The sequence below is a fragment of the Nannospalax galili genome, unplaced genomic scaffold (assembly GCF_000622305.1).
Source record: "Nannospalax galili isolate Female #2095 unplaced genomic scaffold, S.galili_v1.0 scaffold1543, whole genome shotgun sequence".
NCBI classification, from domain to species: domain Eukaryota; kingdom Metazoa; phylum Chordata; class Mammalia; order Rodentia; family Spalacidae; genus Nannospalax; species Nannospalax galili.
Window position 1 is genome coordinate 246,858 of NW_008349228.1, and position 20,660 is coordinate 267,517.

Below are 20,660 nucleotides of genomic sequence, written 5' to 3' on the forward strand. Positions count from 1 at the left end.
TTCTGGAGTATATGGCCCTACAATAGGTAGAAAATGCAGACGAAAGTTAAGCAAGGGGTCAAATTAATCCAGAATTGGTGATAAGGTCTACCATATGACAGGTGAACATAAATCAAAGGATTCCTCCCAAATAAAGAATTCTGATGGGGGATATAGACTCTTTCCAGTCTCCTTCAGACTCTTGAAAATGATCAGAATCCTGGGCTCTCGCCTCACTCTAGGTCAGGTGGCTTATTTCAAAGTTCTTCTCCCAAATGGCATAGCTATGTAATGATCTTTGTATATTAGGTTTCTCCTCATGAATAAAAATGAAGTCATAACAACCTAATTGGAAAATTTTTATATTACAAGTTGAGCCAGAAGCTGATATTTGATTCTAGAAGAAAAATATTGACAAAAATAAGCAGAAGAGAAAATATGAAATTATCCAAGAACTGACATCTGGTGCTACTGTGTCTGTTTAGAATTGGTCAAGTTTTTTTCTACCAATACTTTATTAGCTAAATAATATATAATATATAATAAAAATATATATAATATAATTTTGGTTGGTTTTATTTCTGTGACTTTTAAAATTATCCTTTAAGCAAGACAGATGCATTCATTTCAGCTCGAAACACAGTAGAAGATTAAGCAGAAAGAGGCAGGCAAGGCAGTGCATGCTATAAAAATGATTTGCAAAGAATACCACATAGCAGCCTTCACGCTTCAGTGAAGAACCAAAGCTCCTAAATCAATCTCTAATGGGAACTACATTTTCCAATGTAAGTGGTTATAATGGGCTTCTTAAAAGCCCTTTATTCATTTAATGTTGACTTTTCCACACATCAGTATGCTCTGGACTCATCTAAACACCAACTCACAAGTGTCTCTTCCTGCATTTATGGTATACTGTACACCAAAAAGAATTTTACAAGGGAGCACAAGATGGATCTTCCATGTAAATATTTCTTTTTGAAATTTTAAATCAGGATGGCCAATTTCAACCTAAATTCAGTTCATGATTCAAAAACACAGAAAACCTTTCCCTCATCAGAGCTATGACAAAGTATTGCTTGTATTACTAGTAAAGTGTTCACCGTGTGAGAAGGCAGTACCACTGAAAGAGAATCTAAGAACAGAAGTAGTTTAGCCCCCATCACATCAAGCCAGTGTGAACTGCACAGCACAGCAGGGCTTCTGGACTCACAGCTGACACACTGAAGAGCCTTGAGCAGGCAGGTATAACCAGTCAGGACCAATCCACAAAGCCCATCATCTGTTTTCCCAGTAACATGTTTCCTAATAACAAATAGAGCAGCCATAGGAATATGCACCGAAGACTTGTCACAGAGGCCTTGTCACCCTGAGTCTATCCACTTCAGAACAGACCACAAGGAACCTGCTATGAAGCTACTTCCTTCTAGAAAGCTACACACAGCAAAGCACGGCAGGTGTTCATTCTCTCTCAGGGCCACATCCAAACAAAGGAAGGATATTCAAAGTTTACTATTAAGCCAGGTCAGAAATTTGAATATTTTCCTTAGCAAAAAACCTGGGAAGAACTTAGCTACAGATCCAGATACAAACATGTGCCACAAATCTGAGAAGCCAAGAAGCAATACTCCTAATACTTATCACAGCAACAAAGCAAAGACAAAAACCACACTGTAACATCCAGCAAGAACCAAAGGTCATGCCTGCAGCAAAGTAATAACCAAGGAAAGATTAACAATCTGATGAGGGTGTTGTCCCTAGGAAAATGGAACAAAGTATTTGGGTAGCAAAGTAAGTAGAAGACTCAATTTTAGTCCACTTTCCTCTCCCTAGGAAACCTGAAATAAACAAATGAGAGTTTCACCATTCTCTTACTGTATCAAGGACTGAGGAAATCCTATCAAAACTCCTAGATACTAGAAATGAAGATTCATGTCTAGGCTAAATAGATCATTTTACAAGTTCTAAGAAGGGAAAATGTGGATGAAATTTCCTCAAAGCAGAAACCAGAAATCAGGAATAATCAAAAATGTAGGCAATACCATAAACCTGCAAATGGGCAAATACAGCTTAATTTTCAATAAAAGTTAGAAAGGGGATTATGCAAATTCTCTACTGGAGAGTATCAACAAGATCCCAAGGAGAATTTGAGAAATGATTATTAAATGCAGGTTAGTAAGGATTTAAAACAAACAAGTGACCCCTGAGACCTAGAATGTTCCGGAAAGAACAGTATCCCACTGCAGATAGGAAGAGGAGAACAGCCTTCATAGACCAGGAAGCTCAGGAAACACAGGTGGCTGCAGTCATCACTGGGTAAAGGAAAACTGACGCATGCTCTGGTATTGGTAGAAACAAGGAAGCATAGAGCACAAACACATCCACTGACTGCCTGGAAGGGAAGGAGTATCAGGAATAGTCCCAAGTGACAGCAGTGCTGGGACATGAAGGAGGAACAGGCATCTTCAGAGAGTGAATGCGGAAGCAGAAGAGATTGGGCAGAATGAAGATATACAAATGGTTGTCAGGGAACATGTGGTACTTTGGGAATCCTGAGCAGTCTGGTATGGCTGGAGTACAAGTTTAGGAGAAGAGATGATATTTAGGGGGCACTGGCATAGTCAAACACACTGGCCTAATTTTCTTCTTTGACATACAAAAACTCTATCCTAGGGAATTGGGCAGGTGAAGTAAACACATTATACCTGCACTGAACAGACAGTGCAGGTCCGTTTTTCTCCCTCTGCTGATGGAGAAGGCCAAGAAATGTGAACCAGGTGTGTGGATGGATGATTAGATGCCTAAGAAAAATCACTGAATTCACCGCTGTACCAGGTATGTGTTAGTCAACTGACTAACCTCACCTTGGATCTATTTGGCAGCTGGCCTGGATCATCCACCCACAAGGAGGATGTCACTGGCAAAACTCTGTATTCTTTCTTAAGCCCCATCTTTTCTAGTATATGCACCATTGACTTAAATGAAATTATAGAGGCTTCCTTATCAGCCTTTTAGGAGGAGGATAAACCTTCTGGGAACAGCATTAGAAGTCAGAAAAATCTCAGCTCTATGTAAAAGGGAATCAATTATTATAAAGTAGAACTTACCCCCAATGAATCTTGAGTTCTGCTGGTGAGATGCCAAGAAAAGAGAGAGGCTAAACCCAGCACAAATGACCATGATTTGCAGTTTTGGAAGACAGGAAGATTCAGATACTCAGTGTCATGATTCAGCTGTGTAAAGCCCGCCCTTCACCCATAAAACACTCATGCTCTCAGCCCAGAATAAATGTATTCTCTCATTAAATACAAAAGAAGTCAGATTTGAACCACCTTTTATTTGCCTATATAGGCAGAAGAAAACAATTCACACTTAGGTATACTGACCTAGTGAAGGAAATGAAATTAGAGCACAGTCTTCTCTGCTGATCTCGTCTCCCATCCAGAAGAGAAAACTTCCTCTTTTTCAACATCAGTCACTTTTCTGGGGTACCTGCTGCATGCAGATATGCTTGGCCCTTACAAGAGTTGGAAAGGGTTGGGAATCTAGCTCAAGTGGTAGAATTTGTCAACTCATGCTCTGAGTTAAATCCACGCACTGAAAAAAAAAAAGGAAAAAGGAGAAAAAGGAAGGAAGGGAAGAAGGATAGAAGGAATAAAGGAAGGAAGGAAGGAAGGAAGGAAGGAAGGAAGGAAGGAAGGAAGGAAGGGAGACAGAAGAAGGGATGGGTCATAAGGAGGGAGAGGAATGGAAAGGGGACAAAAATCTGCTCTCTACATCATCCAGCACTAAATCACTTTAAGTCTCACTAAGATAAATATAAGCTCCAAATACCAAAAAAGAAACAGGTAGCACATAAGGAAAATGTTCTTAATTACTTCTGGAATTCATTTTAAAGTGGGCAGAGAAATTCCTTCCTAAAATCACAGTCTCTGGTCCGACTTTTACACAGGCATTTTCTAGCCTGGTGCAAAAGGAATGCATTGGTCCACACTCTTCTGGAGCCTCTTCACTGGGCCAGAATTCATCCTCATTCACAAAGCCCTGTAGAGAATGAATCCAATATGGACAGCTTTCCAGCACCCTATGCTCAAGGCCAATGCCACCAGCACTGATCTTGGGTCCTGATCTTGCAGCATGCTCAACTCCTTCAATTCTGTTCAATTTAAGGAGAGAAGTAACTGTGAGCAGTAGTCACTATTACTGTGACTATTGATTAAATGAGGGGGTTGTCTAGTTGGAGAGTAGATGCATGGTGGCGTGTGTCCATAATCCCAGCACTTGAGAGGCTGAGACAGAATTACGACTTCAAAGCCAATCTAGACTGCATAGAGTTCCAGGTCAGCTTTGACTGAATACTACATAGTAAAACCCTGTCTCCAACAAACAAACAACAAAATCAATGAAATTTTTAAAAAATGGATAAATTGTTAAAAAAAATTAATGAAGTACCTTTCAAAAAATACATAATATGGGCTGTGAGATGGCTCAGAAGGTAAAGGTTCCTGCTACCAAGCCTAACAACCTGGATTCAATCCTTGGGACTTACATGGTGGAATGCAAGAACCAACTCCTGCAAGTTGTCTTCTGACATCCACATGTGTGCTGTGGTACAAGCATCCTCCCCATTTAAATAAATGAGCATAACAAAAGTTTACAAAAAATGCATAGTATATGGTTTGCAAACATTTCAAGAATTAAATATGTCTTCAAATGTTATCAAAAGTGGCACAAAGTTCACTGTAAGGGGTAAACTGGCTTTTCACTAAGAAAAAGCCATGTACTTCCTTGTCTATGGATAAGATCTGCAATTGAATGAATTTCCAAAACACAGTGGTATACATTCATACTGGTACATCTGTACATTTATTGGTACAGTATGAAAATAAAAAAGAATTATCATTCTTTTAAAAATATTTATTATTTTTTATGTGTATGAGTGTATTGGCTGCATGTATGTAGGTGCACCCGTGCCATGCAATGTCTGAGGAGGTCAGAAGAGGGTGCTGGATCCCGGGAACTTGAGTTAGCCACCATGTCGATGCTGGGAATCAAACCCAGGTCCTCTGCAAGAGCAGCCAGTGCTTGACCCCTGAGCTATCTCTCCAGCTCTTTATCATACTTTTTAAAAAATATTTATTATTTTTTTATTTTATGTGTGTGCGTGTATTGCCTGCATGTAGGTAGGTGCACCCATGTTGTGCAATGCCCACAGAGGACAGAAGAGGCTGTTGGAGCCCCTGGAATTGGAGTTAGTGGACAGTTGTTAGCCACCATGTGGGTGCTAGGAATCAAACCCGTGTCTTCTGCAAGAACAGTGTTCTTAACTGCCGAGCCATCTCTCAAGCCCCTTTATCATTCTTTTTAAAGTGTTCTAGCATATTTATTTACATGTAGCACATAAGTGGCAATAAACAATTTACACTTACTCTTAATTAGTCCCTTGTATCATTCTGAGTCATTCTCTTCAGTTCAGTTAACACTCACTAAGAAACCATTTTATGCCTACTCACTGTATCTATAAATATAAAGAGGACTCAAGATGCCCTGAAGAAGCTTCCATTTTTGGCAAAGGAAATAAGTTTATAGAAAAACAGAGGTACAAAAATTCAAGCCAAATAAAACTCATGATACAGAGAGAAAATACAGTGGGGCAGTAGGGGGTTAGAAGAGGGTCAGCTCACATGGGATTGTGCAGTTCCAGAAGGTCTTAGAGGTGGGATGCTTCCCAAAACAATCATTCATGTTTGTGTACTAGGAATGTTATACAATCAACAACTATATCTGAAACTGCAAACAGTTTTATCCTGTATGAAAATACTCTCTGGCACTACATTCTGCAGAGAACAGGAGAGTTCCTGCATCCCATCTCAACCACCTTGGGTCATAATGAAAGAGGCATATTTTACTTTGGACACAGCAAAGCTTTGTGTTGTAAAATCGTAAAGTGGGCTCCATGGAACAAGGCATAACAAGGAGTATCTACAGGGCTTACACCTGTAATCTCAGCATTCTGAATGCTGAGGTCAGCCTAGGCTATATAGTGCGTTCTAGGACAGCCTGGGCTGACAGAGTGAGATCCTGTCACAAACAAGCAAATAAACCAACAAGCAAAAGTACATCTACAGGAGGTGAAATTTGCACAATCTAAAATTGAACCATTATTGTGAGGTGCTCCAACCTTTCTGGAAAAAAACTATAATTTTCCAGGTGTCTAGGTCAAGAAACAAGGCTTTGTTAAATACCTTTTCTCTCAAAGGTTTACTGAGTTGCTTGGCATAAAGGTCTTTGTAGAATTCTTATGAAAAATAGCTCTGTGGTAGACTGATTGTTCTCAATTATATACTCCTGCCCTTTTCCCCGATACATTTGTATATCCTTTGTTATGCAATGTTTGCTGCTTTGCAGTAGTAAAGAGGTGTCATAGTTTTTCTGTTGCTGTGATAAAAATACTCTGGCAAAAGCAACTTAAGGAGAGAAGGGGGTTTATCTGGCTCACCAGTCTAGGTTATCGTCTTTCTTTTCAGGGAAGGCACAGTGGCAGGAGCTGGAGACAGCTGGTCACATCTCATTCACAGTTAAGAAGGAGAGAGCACTGAACATGTGCTCAGCTTCCTCTCTCCTTTGTACTCAGTTCAGGATCCAGGCAATGAATGGTGCAGCTCACATTCCTCTGGTCCTCTTCCCACTTCAATTAACCCACAGGCTAACATAATCCCCCATTGAAGACTCCCTTCCCAAGTGACTCTAGATTTTGCCAAATTGACAACCAACTCTAACCATCACAAAAAGGTACTTATCAATCCACACCCAATCGGTCACATGATGTCTTGATCAAGAGACTATAGACATTAATAGTGTTATTCTGACACAAAGTACTAAGATACCTGACAAGCCTCTGCTCTCTACCAGATGAGTCAGCTCCAGATAAGGAGGCCAAGGATAAAGACATGTGTAACAAGCCTGAACCTCGGACTGGCCAAGCTCAGCACTGCCAAAACCAGTCAAGAGTAGTCATACCACAGTCAACCTGCAGGTCAGTCAATGTGACATAAATTCTTGTGGATCTAAGCCACTGAGGTTTGGCAGCTGTTACAGACCATTATCAAAACCCAAAGCCCAATATACCTCCAAAAACATCCTGACCCATAAATGTAGTTTTACTGGGAAGAACAAAATTACATAGAATATAACAGTATTTATATGAATTTCTTGCCAGGTCTGGACATCAGAACCCACAGACAGAAGTAGACAAATGACACAAATAGCCGAGGGAAGAAACTTCTTTCCTTCAAAATGTCTTTTACCCCATATCCAATTTGCATGGCTGCAGAGTATTCACTAAGACATCACCTTCTGAATGGTCTTGGTTGTATTCATCTAAAGACCTTTATATTCCTTGATATTATGGGTTGAATAGGGTCACCCCCAAAAAGACATTGAACTTAGAATCCTCAGTATCCCGTACTGGGACTTTATTTGGAAACTGGGTCACTGAAGATGCAATTAGTTAAGATGAGGTTATACTTTAGTGTATGGAGCCCTAACCAATATGATAGCTTCCTGTCAAATGACCATGCAGAAATACGTACAAGAAGAATTTGAGGTGAGGACAGAGGCAAAGCTTAGAGGATGCAGTTACAAGACAAGGAAGATCAAGCACTGTCAAACTAGTGGGCAGAAGTGAGGAAGAGGCAAAGAGGGATTTCTCTATAGGTTTCAGAGCAAGCACAGCCTTACTGATAACTTGATTTTGGAGGGCATCTGCTTCTCTAACTGTGAGAAAATATATATTGTGGTTTTAAGTGGCCCTGTTGGTGGTACACTGTCATGACAGGCCTAGTATACAAATATACCAATTTTAAGTTACTTTTACATATTATCAATGTTCCAAAGAAATACTATTGCAAAAACTTTATTATTTTCCCATCAAGTCTACTATACCATTCTCTCTCTCATAATTTAAAGGAAATATGGGCATGTCATTGAGGGAACTGATAAATATTATTTTGAATATTATGATGGACATTCATCCAGTTAACATGAGTATCCAGCAGATAACAAATACAGTTTAGGTGAATAAGAACTGATCTGATTATCAAGGAGATATTTTAACATCAAAAGGGGGTTTGAAGTATTCTAAGAATACTGTGTGACCGTGTATTATGTCACTCACATTACACTTTGTGTATAAGCGATTTGGCTGCATGTACATAAATCCACCACATGCATGTAATGCCTTCAAAGGCCAAAAGAGGGGAACAGATCCCCTGGAACTGGAGTTACAGACAGTTGATAGCTGCCATGGTAGATTCTGGGAAATGAACCCAGGTCCTCTGCAAGAATAGCCAATGATCTTAATCTCTAAGCTATCTCTCTCACCCCGCACTTTACCAATTTTATATGAACGAAATCACACTGCTAGATTTACCTCAGTGCACTCTTGCACTACCTTGTTTCATTCTTCTACACTCCTTCCAATCGCACTGTGAACCCTGAAAATGCATGTCATGTGTCTATGCTGTTCATGCATGCGCAGGTATACATATAATTATGCATCACAACTTCTACTTGAGAGAAGACACAGCATTTGAGGTTAAATTGATTTTTTAATATTTATTTTTATTATATTAAATTATATGTACATGTATATGCATTATGTGTGGCATGTGCATGTAAGCGCAGGTGCCCAGGGAAGCCTGAAGAGTGCACTGGATCCCATGGAGCTGGAGTTACAGACAAGACAGCTGGAGTTGTGACCAGCCTGACTTAGGTGCTGGGAACTGAACCTGGGTCCTCTGTCAGGACTCTTAATCATTCCAGCCCCCAAAATGACTTTTGACAGAAACCAACTTTAGATTATAGAAAAAAAACCCATAAAATCCTGTATTTTAACATAAAAACATGTTGCATGCACTAAGACATACCTTATATGACACATAAAATAAAAATAAAGATGATACAGGTCTAACCTTTGTTTCCCATTCCCTCATGAGATACATGAATTCCATTTTAGAGCCATTGGTCTAGACTATGAGAGCAGATCCATGAAAACGTTTCCTGGGTTTTTGTTTTTTTTTTTCTTTCTGGAAAATGCAAGATCTATGAAATTCTAGCAAATTTATGAACTTTAAATATAATCTGACAGATTCATGGAATTCTCTACATCAAACAAGTAACATTTTATAGTTGATGGCAAACTGTCCTTGCAGCTATAATCAATTAGTGCAGTGACTAGACCCTACTCCAAGTGCTTTGCTAACCATGGCATTGGCATCTGAACACTTTGGGTAATACCAGATCTTCATGCTGACTTTCCTAAGACCAAGAGAACCAAATGATATAATATTCTAATCTTGAACATAAGAAAATGAGAAGAATGTGCAAAGGGGATGTTAGAAACCCTAAACTCATCAATCATTTCTAAGAATGTCATCCACAGAATAAAATCCTAATTTCCTGTGCTCCATGTACATATAGATAATGCTGTAGTTAAAAACAAAAACAAAAACAAAAAAATCTGAAAGACAAAGAGTAGCATCAAACACAGTCTCTATAACTTTACTGCAAGGACAACTGAGCTATAATAGATGCTTAGACAGTGTTTGTACAGTATCAGCCAAATGTGGGTGACTGAAGGAAAAAATGTGGGAGAAAATTTCAGATAAGGAAGACAGCAGAAAGCTTGATGGGAATGCTAGAGGATTCTGAATCCTATATGAGTGTCAAGTTCATGCAGGGTGGGATGAGGCAGAAGCTGTGGAAGCTGGGGCAGATGCAGTCCCTGTGCAGTATTCTCTGGTTTTAAGTTTCAAAGAAGAAGCCATAAACCATTTCACTTGGTTTACTTATTTTTCAAGAAAGAAGGGCCAAGGATATAGCTCACTGGTAGAACCTTGAGGCCCTGGCTACCATCTCTGGAATGGACACACACACACACACACACACACACCCCTACTTAAGGCTGACCTATACACAAAACCAACCAAGTTAAATTTAATGCAAGAAAAAAATCTAGCATATGATGTGTGGGTTAGGATATTGAGGAAGCGAAATTATAGCAGCTTTGAAAAAAAGAGAAAGTAAAATATGTCAAACTGAATATGCAATCTGTAAAGACAACTCAGGAATACAAAAATTCTACGGTACATGATTTTAAGTATATTTAAAAATCATCACAGCAATACTTATAAATAACAAGTAAAAACATGAGAAAGAAAACATAAATCACTCATAATCTCATCAATTGGAAAAGAGTTTTAATATTCTGTCCCTTTTCTGTCTTTTCTTCTATGCAGATATACCTTAAAATCCCGTCTTCTAACACCTCTACCACTGCCAACTCTGCCTCACAGAGATAATGAACTCACCACTGAACACAGTTTGATGTTTAATTCAATCATTATGGATATCACCTATGTGGTTAAATACTATTTAAAACCATTATCCTCACGAATAAGTATATATGCGCTGTCATTTTAAAAATGACTCCAGTTGGATTTTTCTTACATTATCACAATAACACCCATGACAACAGCTAACAGAACTGCTTACTCTGTACCAGGTAGGGCTCCAAGTACTTTATATAAATTATTTAATGTTCTGGGTAATGTAGTAGGGAGTAGGCTAATACTATTATTATCTTTGTTGACAAATAATAAAAATCAAGGTATGAAGAAATTAACTTCTCTAAATTCATACAGGTAATAGCAGTGGCATGGGCTTGAGAGTCACTTGCTCTGGCATCCACCTCTTACCCTCTACCATTCCCTGCCTTGCCGGCTCATTATTTCCTTGCTATATACTCAGAAGAGAATGGGCCCAAGAAATTCCAAGAGCTAAAATGTCTTCCACCTGAGCTATAGCAGCATACCCTCTTACCATCTGTGGATATGAAAGTTCCTCCCTTGTCAGCATTGTCACTGGTTTGACAGTCTAGTTATAAATAATCTCCATTTCTTGATGTAATAAAGTCAATAATTTTTCAGATTTTGGCATTTTAAACTCCTGTGAATTTTCTATTTCTATTCCTAACTATGCTGTTTCTTTCTTTCTTTTTTTTTCAAGTTCAGGCTCATTACAATGAAATTACCTTGGAATGCAATTCAAAATACCAAAGAATGCTGCTAGCTATCTGTTTCAGTGGGACTTTATAGATGGGCAATCCTTAGAGAAATCATTAGAGCTCAGTTGTAAATATCCAAGACCACAGAATTGAGCAGGCCCTCCTAACATCTAGATGGACTAAGAGCCAGAATTGTGATTTACACCATGCAGTAAAGGCTATGCTTAGCCAAAGTCTAGAATATTTCTCTCTAGTGCTCAGGGCATGCTCAATTCCTGTTATCAATGCATCTGGGGGAAAAAAAAATCAACCTGATGTTTGCATGATGAGGTAAGAATTATAGAAGGAAAAGGAAAAATCCAGAGAGAGATCCTCCTGCACAACTCTCATGTATTCTTCCTGCACTACAGTGCACAGGAATAGATACACAATAATAACTACTAGTCCAATATTTCACAAGAACAGGGCTAAACAAACACTGTTAAATTCTGATTAAGTTCTCTGCTAATCACTCATGAAATCAACTCATGTCAGGCACTTTGTAATAAAATCAAGTGCCTGGGATGCCCTCTGGTTACTTGGAGTGAAATTAAAAATGTTTCACTTACATAATTCAGGAGTAACTTTTCAGGATGAGGTTTCTCTGGACAGTTCATGTAATCTATTAGGGGCAATGTTGAATGCTTTCAACTTCTAAAGACTTCCTTTCTTTTAAGAACCCTAAACTTTCATGATGCTCTATTTGGAACTTTAGTACATTTATGGATTTCAATCACAGAGAAACACTTAGCATTGGAGGCATGAAACACACTCTGTCAAATGTGGGCCATAATGTATATGAAAGTTATTTTTAATGACCATTGACACAAAATTTGATGAAGACTTATTAAAGTGAGCCAGGGTTACTAAAAGTGATAATGGGCATATATTCAATGGAGCTGGGGGTGGTATGGCTTGAAGACAAGAGGGATGGATAGTTAAGCAAAACTTCAACTTTGCTTTGCTTGATCAGTCTTACTAACTGTAACTGTAGTTAATTTTTAATAGAAGGATAATTTTGCCTTTTATGAGAAATGCCTATTTGCATATTCCCAGGACAGAGGCCCACTTGGGATATTACAGTATAAGGCTTCACCAGTTTATAGAATCTCAACTAAGAAAGGCCTCTGGAGGTGACACCAGAACTCTGTGGCTTGCTATAAAAATGGAGACAGGTATATTCTAAGGAGAAGGAATGGATGAGAAGCATATAGGACAGAAAGTGATGATCAGTTTTATATTAATAAAACAGACATTCTCAACTTGGGCCCATAAACAAGAAAAATAGTGTGTGTAGTACGTGATACTTTAAATGTTCACCAGATTTCTGAAAGGGTCCAGAAAATGGAGGAAGGGGTATTTTCTAAGAATAGCTGTAGGTCAAATGAACGGCACCAGCAAAGCAAGGGACAGGAGATATAACCCATCAGTACTCAAAAGAGTAGGTTAAGATTCGTCCAAGGCAGGGACCCTGTAGAAAGGCTGAAGAGGGAAGTTTCTCAGCAAGACTGGCTGAGATGTAGACCCAAGTAGAATGTAGACCCTAGGTCATTAGCGTCTGAAGTGCCAGAATGGGAGTGTAATGAGTTAGAGAAAGTAAAGAGACAGAATAAGCAGGCTTCCTGTGCACATTTGCTTGCATATGCACAAAATCTCCCTAGAGGATTTCAATTGCAATCTCTGGTAACACACTGATAGGAAAGAAGGTGACTGGGATGGGAGGCAAGTTTTTCAATGTGTGCCTATCAAATTGCACTTCTGTTTGTCTTTTGAGGCAGGCTCTTCCTCCAGTTTAACTGTAAATCAGGCTGTCCTTGATCTCACATAGTTGCACCTGCCTCTGCTCCTGAGCGCTAGGTTAGCGGTGTGTGCCACCATATCAGGCTAAATTGCACTTCTGAATTAAGATTATTTTAAAGCCAGATTCCAAATTTCCACTGATGACTATATGTTGAGGAGGGACAGTTTCTCTGTTAGCTAATCAAAATTAATATCACACATGACCTGGCAAAATCCAACCAACTTAATTTAGCTGTGAAAACAAAAAAATGAAAACAGTCTGGCCAATTAAATCAAGGAGCTCAATCTTTTAAATATCATGGTAAACAAAAGAGACTCAGGAAAGAATGAGCATCGTGATTTATTAAAAATAAGGATGAATTATCATATGTATTGCTGACACAGAGGTCAGATTGGTCAGCAAGCACAGTGATTGCTAAATTAGTTTGGATTCACCCTTTGGCTAAAAATGACTTTTCAAAAACTACTTAGAATCTTCTATCTAGCCTAAAATACGCTGCCAGGAAGATAACTGACTTAAGTTAAATGATTTCACTAACTTCAAACAGTAATGACTGGCATAAATTTGTCCTTATTCCATAAAGGATGAGTCATCTTAAAATAATAAAATTCGATAAAATGAGGACAACATAATTAAATAAGAATCAGACTCAAGAAAAATAAGGTAAACCCAGAAGCCAAAAACCAAAAGGGAAAGTTAGAGCATTGTATTGTGTTATAGTGTTTATTTAAAATATAGTAATTAAAATTTGAGTTGCAAATTTGACTCTTAAATTCCTAGCCACCAAGACAGAAAGGGAAATATTTATCTGGTTCCTGTTTTGCATGATGGAAATAAAAAGGCATACACATTAATCATTCAAGGAAAGAACAGCTTTGCTTTGGCACCTAGAGATAAACGGAATTTCTTGCATGAGCTTTAAACAGAAGCTGTAGAAGGGACCCTGATCATAACCTTATCTATAAAGTACTTTAACAGAAGGTGTCTTTTCACTGTCTATTAAGGGAATCTCTCACTGCACACAACGGAGGGGGTGTCAATCATGCTAAACAAGGTAACCAGGGAACATAGTTTGGGATCTAGCTTACTCTTGGTTTAAATTAGAGGAAGGAGGGGGCTGAACAGTATTGCTTTTGATCAACCAAACCTCTAGAAACATTTTTCTCAATTAACCCTATCATCTAATTTACAGACAATTCATATTCTCTCATATGCACAGACACAATTCATTCTGCAAACCTAGTAAAGGGAGACCAATGCACAAAAATGATTCTTCAACTTTATAATTGAAATCCAAGGCTATACAGATTTACTTCTGTATATTATTTTGTAATCACAAACAATTTTGATTCTACTATATGTGAATTGAGAAAATTCTGCTTAATTTAAAAATAAAATTAAGGGTGAGCTTTTTTTTTTTTTTTTTTTTAAAGATATTTAGCAAGGAAGAAGGTGTATAAAATAGTAGCCTGCGGAAGATACAGAAAGATGAAGAAACCCAGGTTTAGGGTTGTATTCAGTGGTGTGTAGCAGAGCTGCAGGGGGCTCTTGAGGCAAGACCTAAAAGTGAGTCACCTCATGCATTTGGAAGCAGGACAGGGAAGAGAAAAAAATGCCTCCTGCTTCTGCAATGAGGAAAAGGCTCTTGTCTGGTTGACTATAATTCCAAAGAACACTTATAACACATCATTAAGTGCTCAAGTTCTATTTTTTAAAAGAACAAATAACTGTCCCTTCGCTAAAAAGTGAAAGAGTTTACTGTAACCATAAGTGCTTTTGAAAAGTACCAGGTAAGCAGGAAGAACATCATAAATGAACTATTCAAGACCCTTAGTCACAAATAAGACTAAAAGTGTCCTTATCTTCATTGGGTGGGAAAATCTGCTCTGCTTTCAGAAATTGTAACAAATCTGTTCTTTTTATAAGTTTCCTCCCACAATTTCCCCAGTCTTTCTACCTTTCACGTAAAAGTATTCCATTTTGGAATAGTACAACTAGATTACAGAAGTAGTAGTAATACATTATGCTTTACCACAGAATGTGAAAATAAGATTTCTGGGGAATACGTCTTAAAGATGGCAAAGATACATTAAAATGAGAAGAAGGAAAAAAAAAAAAAACACAAGGCAATCACTTTCAGATAATGGTGCTAAGCAGAAAATGAAGTTAATAATGACTCACTGAAATTATGTGACAGGAAAACAAAGACAAGATCAAAACAGGAACCATTATAGAGCAAGAATAAAGCAAACTAGCAATGAAATTGCCCTCACTTGTCTTGTTCCTTTCACCATCATCCCCCCCTCCCCAAATAACATTTTGGAGCAAAAAAGGCATTAGAGCCTCCAACACCTCATTTTACAGAAAAAAGCAGTTAAAATGTCTCTAGGGCTGGGAATGTAGCTCAGTCAAAAAGTACAGGCCTAGCAAACTAGAAACCTTGGGTTAGATCTTGGATCTGATCCGCATCACAAGAAAAAATTATTTGTATCTACATCATATATGTGAGATCACTTCACAAATACTTCTAAATGTTTTATTTCACCTTTAGTTTTATGAAAACACATTACAATCAAACCACAACTCAACTTTAAAACAAGTTAACATGTTACTTATTAACCAAATCACTGCTCCCTCTGGAATAACTTATTTTCTTTAAAATTCTGCTTTCTAAATTGTGCTTGGAAGTTTAATTGAAACAGTATTGCTTGCTATAAAACTGGAAAAATGTGCAATCTTAGATGTGAAGTGAGCCTAAATGGAGAAGCATCTCACTTTGTAACACACAGAAGCATACCATGTACTGCTAAGAAGGTCAGAATTCAAGTAACAATGAAAAATAACCAAATTCATCTATTCATATAAGGAAGCAATTTTTAAGATCCACTTAAATTACACCAGCCACAGAATAAAATAGACACTGTAATTCTAAACTGTTGTTTTTTTTTTGAGTGCAGCCTGAAATACAGTTTCATTCATTCAACAAATAACAAACAGCTACAGGGCGTCAATCACAGGAGAACTGCAGGATGGAAAAACTACAGTAGATTTCTGTTCTCTTGGTGTTTACAGTGCTTCAGTTCACCAAGTCTCTAATCTGAAATACATGAACATAAAATTGGAGCTTACAATGATCCAATTTTCCAAAATTCTAAACGTTACTGCTTAATGTACAACGAAAAACGATAACCTGAAATATTCTTGCTAAAAGCTAGAATGTTATGAACTTTACATCTAGAAGAGAAAAAATCATAAGCAGTTATTCAGAAAGGCAAAGCACAGTTCAGGCTTGGAAGTTGGGCTGAGGGACAAGGCTGCCTCTGCTGGCTGACTGGCGCATCGTACCAGAATCTCAACTCCACGACACCTGTAACAAACTTGCTGCTCTCAAACCCATCGGTTCACGCCAGAAGGTTTATCCTGAGAACATGTCAGCTTCATCCATCACCTGAATAATCCGACTTCTATAAGGTCCTGCCTTAAACTGGCACCCCAAATGTTGACGGTGTTTGCATCACCTATATTATATGCCACTGGGACAACTATGAAATACGCAAAAATCGACAACCACTCCTAAACACCGCTAGGACAACACCTTGTTCGGCTACATTTTGGCTAAAAAGACAGGAAGCACGCATCTGCTGAATCAAAAAGGCAATAACATATTTCTACCTGAGCACTGAAAACGCAACTGTCTCCTCCCTCAAAAAGCCAACCTGGCCTCCCAAGGCCGCCCCCAGACCCCAGGGTCCCCAGGGTGTGGGCGGGAAGGATCCAGCACCCCTGCGCCCCAGCTCGGCCTGCAGTGCTCTAGCAGAGGGTTTCAGGTTCCCGCGGGCTGAGCCCAGCGCCATTAGCACACCTCGGAGCGCTCCCGCAGCCTCGGCGGGAGGCAAGTTTGGCTGCTAGTAGCCGCGGTCCCCGGCCTCTCAGGGGCCGCAGCATCAGCTGGCGGTGGCCTCCTGGACCCGCCCCGCCTCGGCCACCTACCTACAGGGCGGGGGCGCGAGCTCCGCAGGTCCGGGCGAAGGGGCTCGGGCGCTCGCATTTCTGGCAGCGGTGGCCTCTGCTGCACGGCGCGGGGGAGCGCATCCTCGGGGGCGAGGAAGGAGGGAGACCGCGCGCTGAGGAGGAGCGAAGGGAGGAAGCAGGGGCGCGAAGCGCGCGCCCGCCGGGCCCACGAGTCCCGGGATGCTCCAGGCCTCGCCCAGGAGCCTACAGCGGCGCCCACTGTCAGGGCACCCGCCGCTCAGGATTTCTGAACGGGGCGGAAGGCTGGGAGTTGCGGTGGCGCGACGCCGGCTCCTAGCCCGCCTCTAGCTCCGCCCGGCCCGCCGCGCGTTCTGCCCTAGTCCGCTGTGGCGGGGTCCCGGGAGCTCCGCGGCTGACGCTACCGCATCGCTCCTGCCCGGGGCGACCTCCGGGGCTGCAGGGTGGGCAGCCCGGCCACCCGTGGTTCCGCGCAGCCTGGGTTGTCTCGTGCTAACCCGGACCCAGCGGCTCCGCCCCGGAGAGCTGCGCGCGCGGCCTCCGCAGGCCTCGGCTCTTTGTGACGCTTCCTGAGCTCCTAGTGCACTGGGGCCAGGAGGCCGTCAGCTATCTGCGGGAGCTGGAAGGATCTGCTTACCTGGCCCTGACCGCATCGCCTATAGCAGGCTTGGGTCCCGATCTTCCAGGGAAATAAAGCTTTGGGGCACAGCTGGAGTTAGAGCGTCTCCTGGAACCTTAAAACCCCTTGACTTGCCCTTCTAGCTCGGGGACCTTGGGCCACAATAAATTCATCCTTCTTTCTTTTCCGGCGTTGCGATTAGCAGAGGGGCCCACCATCTCCTCCCCCTCTCGTCCCCAGCACAACATCCTGGATGCTGCCAAATTGCAATCATTACAGCAAAAGGAATGTAGCAGTTGGGCCGTCTAGCTAGCTTTTGGCTGAGAATGGAGAGGAGCTTGGTGGGAAGGTTTGCATCAGCTGCGGGGCCTATGCCTGTGAGCTTCCCACCCGCATTGGATGCGGTTCCCTCTAGAGTCCCGTGACTAACACTGCATGATGACTAGGAGGATCTGGCCGTGAAGATCACCCTCATGAACAGAAGTTAAAAAAAAAAAAAAAAGCCCTCAAGAAAGAGCCTGCAGCAGGTCTGATAAGATGGGTGTCAGAAGCCAGCCACACAGCAGATAGAGGCTCCTCTTTGGGTACTCCTGCTGTTTAGCTGTACCAGCCTCTCTGGAGGGCGGAGCGAAGCACTGAACAGTAGTGACTTTGGGATTCCACGGTAGGTGGTGATGTTACAAGGTCTTGCAAATATAGAATTCATCGCCTACTTTTGCACCAATCGTTTGTAATATCAATTCTTACACCTTTCTGGCTTGAGTGTGAAAAATGAAGGATTTCTTTCTTTTTTCTTTAGACACTTTTTTTTGGTAAATGATTTCGTCATTAGCAAGGAAAAATTCGGGTTCGTAAAATAGACGGAGCTGATTTTATTTGTATCAAAAGAAAAACGAGCTCTCTAGAGAAATTTTTTTTTTACAATTCTTTTGATGAGGGCTTTTATGATTTTGAAATCTAAGCTTAATAAAAATCTAAGAACACCCCCCCACCCCCACCCCCACCCACCCGGGGTAGTGGCATATGCCTGTAATCCCAGCACTTGGAAGACTAAGATAGGAAGATTAGGAGTTCAAGGCCACCAACTTTAACTATATATGACTAGCCTAGGCCACGTGATACCCTAATCTTAAAAACCCAAAAACGACGACGACGACGACGACGACGACGAGGACGAAGAAGGAGAAGGAGAAGGAGAAGGAGAAGGAGAAGAAGAAGAAGAAGAAGAAGAAGAAGGAAGAAGAGGAGGAGGAGGAGGAGGAGGAGAAGAAGAAAGAGGAGGAGGAGGAGGAGAAGAAGAAGAAGAAGAAGAAGAAGGAGAAGAAGAAGAAGAAGAAGGAAGAAGAGGAGGAGGAGGAGGAGGAGAAGAAGAAGAAGAAAGAGGAGGAGGAGGAGGAGAAGAAGAAAGAGGAGGAGGAGCAAAAAACCATCGTTTCAAGTCCAAATTGTGATAAAATAGCTATTATTTTTTAGGGACTTAAGCCATGTGGGGGTCAGGATGGAACAGTGTCTGTGCTGCATTGCCCTGGCTGGAAAAGAGGCACATAACCACTTCCTGACAATGGCTGATGCATCTAAAGCCCCACTTTATTGCATATCTCTGATAGTCCTGGTATTTTGCCCCAATTCAGAATGACCTGACTACAGGAATGTAAACATACATAGTGATGAATGAGAAACAAACTCACTCGGGACAAGATCTTGGCAGCTTAGCAAGGCGTATATACCCTGAATGTAGTTTCTGTAGGAAATGTTCATTGTGCTGCAGTTACTGTTTCCCATTCTTTTACCCCCAACAGCACCATTTTGTTTTTTTATACGAACCCCAGGTTCTAATGAAAAAAATAAGCCTTGGTGTTTTTTTTTTTTTCTTAAAACAAAATAGGTATATTTTTAAAGTAGTGACTGTCACTAATGTTCAAAATCAGTGCAAAGAATGTTATCTTCATACCCTCCCCTAGGAGTCCATGATGTATCTTGTGTTAATGTATAGCGTATTGCAACAATGGAAGTGAATATAATAAACTTTTCTGCTCCCCTGCTTGGGGGAAGGGCCTTCTCTTCACTCACTCTTTTTCATTAACTGGGCATTTACTGAGTACCTAGACCTTGTCTTTATAGAGAAATCAAAAGAAATATCATTCTGTAGATCCATGTCATCCAATATTATGCTCTCCAACCCCATGTGACCATCTAAATTTAAATCAAATAGTTTTTCAGTCTGTTAGTCATACTTCAAGTTCTAAAGAGCCGAACAAAGCTTGTGAATGCCTTTTTGTGTAGCACAGCAGATAACATTTCCTTATTACTTATTAATTTCCTATTTCCTTATTAAGAATCCAGGAAATTCTTCTGAAATAGAAGATCACATTTCAACGGTAGATGAAACATGCATAAAAGAACTTGGGTCATTTTAGTACACTCCGATCAAACGTCCTTAGAAAATGTACTTAAGAACATGATAATCCTTAGGAATTCATACTTTGACTCCACCATGTGCTGGCCTCGGGTAAATTACTTCATGATTTATCCTAAAGGGGGAATGATGGGAGTACCAACTTCATAGCATAGATATTATATAGGTTTTGACATTATCCATAAAGAGTGTGTAAAGTCTAGAAGGTACAATCAATAGAAGTCAACTATTAATGTAACTAGGTTTTATTGCAATGAAAGTGTTAGTTTTGGTTTTGGTTTGGTTTTTTTAGGACAAAGTCTCCCTGTAGCCCCAGGTGGCCTGGAACTCTCTATGTAGCCCAGACTGGCCTTGATCTTCCAGAGATCCATTGGCCTTTGCCTCCCAGGAGCTAGGATTCAAGGCATGTGCCACCATGCCCAGCAAAGGTAGTATTTTGATTTTTTAAAATTGTATCTCTAAACTGGACATGGTGACTCACTCCTGTAATCCCAGCTCTGAAGAGGTAGAGAGAAGGCTTGCCAGTTCCAGGCCAGCCTGAGCTACATACCTAAATTAGTTATGTTAATTACTAAAATAAAAATGGTTACCTAGGTGTGGTGGTGTACACCTTTAATCCCAGCACTCAGAAGGCAGAGGCAGGCAGATCTCTGTGAGTTTGAGACCAGCCTGACCTACATAGCAAATTCCAGGACAGCTAGGGCTATTTTGTGAGATCTTGTCTCAAAAAAACAAACAAGAAACAAATTGTTGC

General features: G+C 40.4%; 1 protein-coding gene across 3 annotated transcripts in view; it reads right to left on the reverse strand.

Annotated features, from left to right (window-relative positions):
- Positions 1–18,061, reverse strand: part of Ncoa7 (nuclear receptor coactivator 7) — a 151,220-nt gene extending 133,159 nt beyond the window's left edge. The window contains exon 1 of one of the 3 annotated variants that reach the window (XM_017801498.2): positions 16,872–17,462. The gene's annotated coding sequence lies outside the window, so the exon portion shown is untranslated. Of the gene's footprint in view, positions 1–16,871; positions 17,463–17,508 lie in introns of those variants that run through there. The other 2 variants (XM_008846557.3, XM_017801499.2) reach the window with 2 other exon arrangements.
- Positions 18,062–20,660: the final 2,599 nt, after the last annotated feature.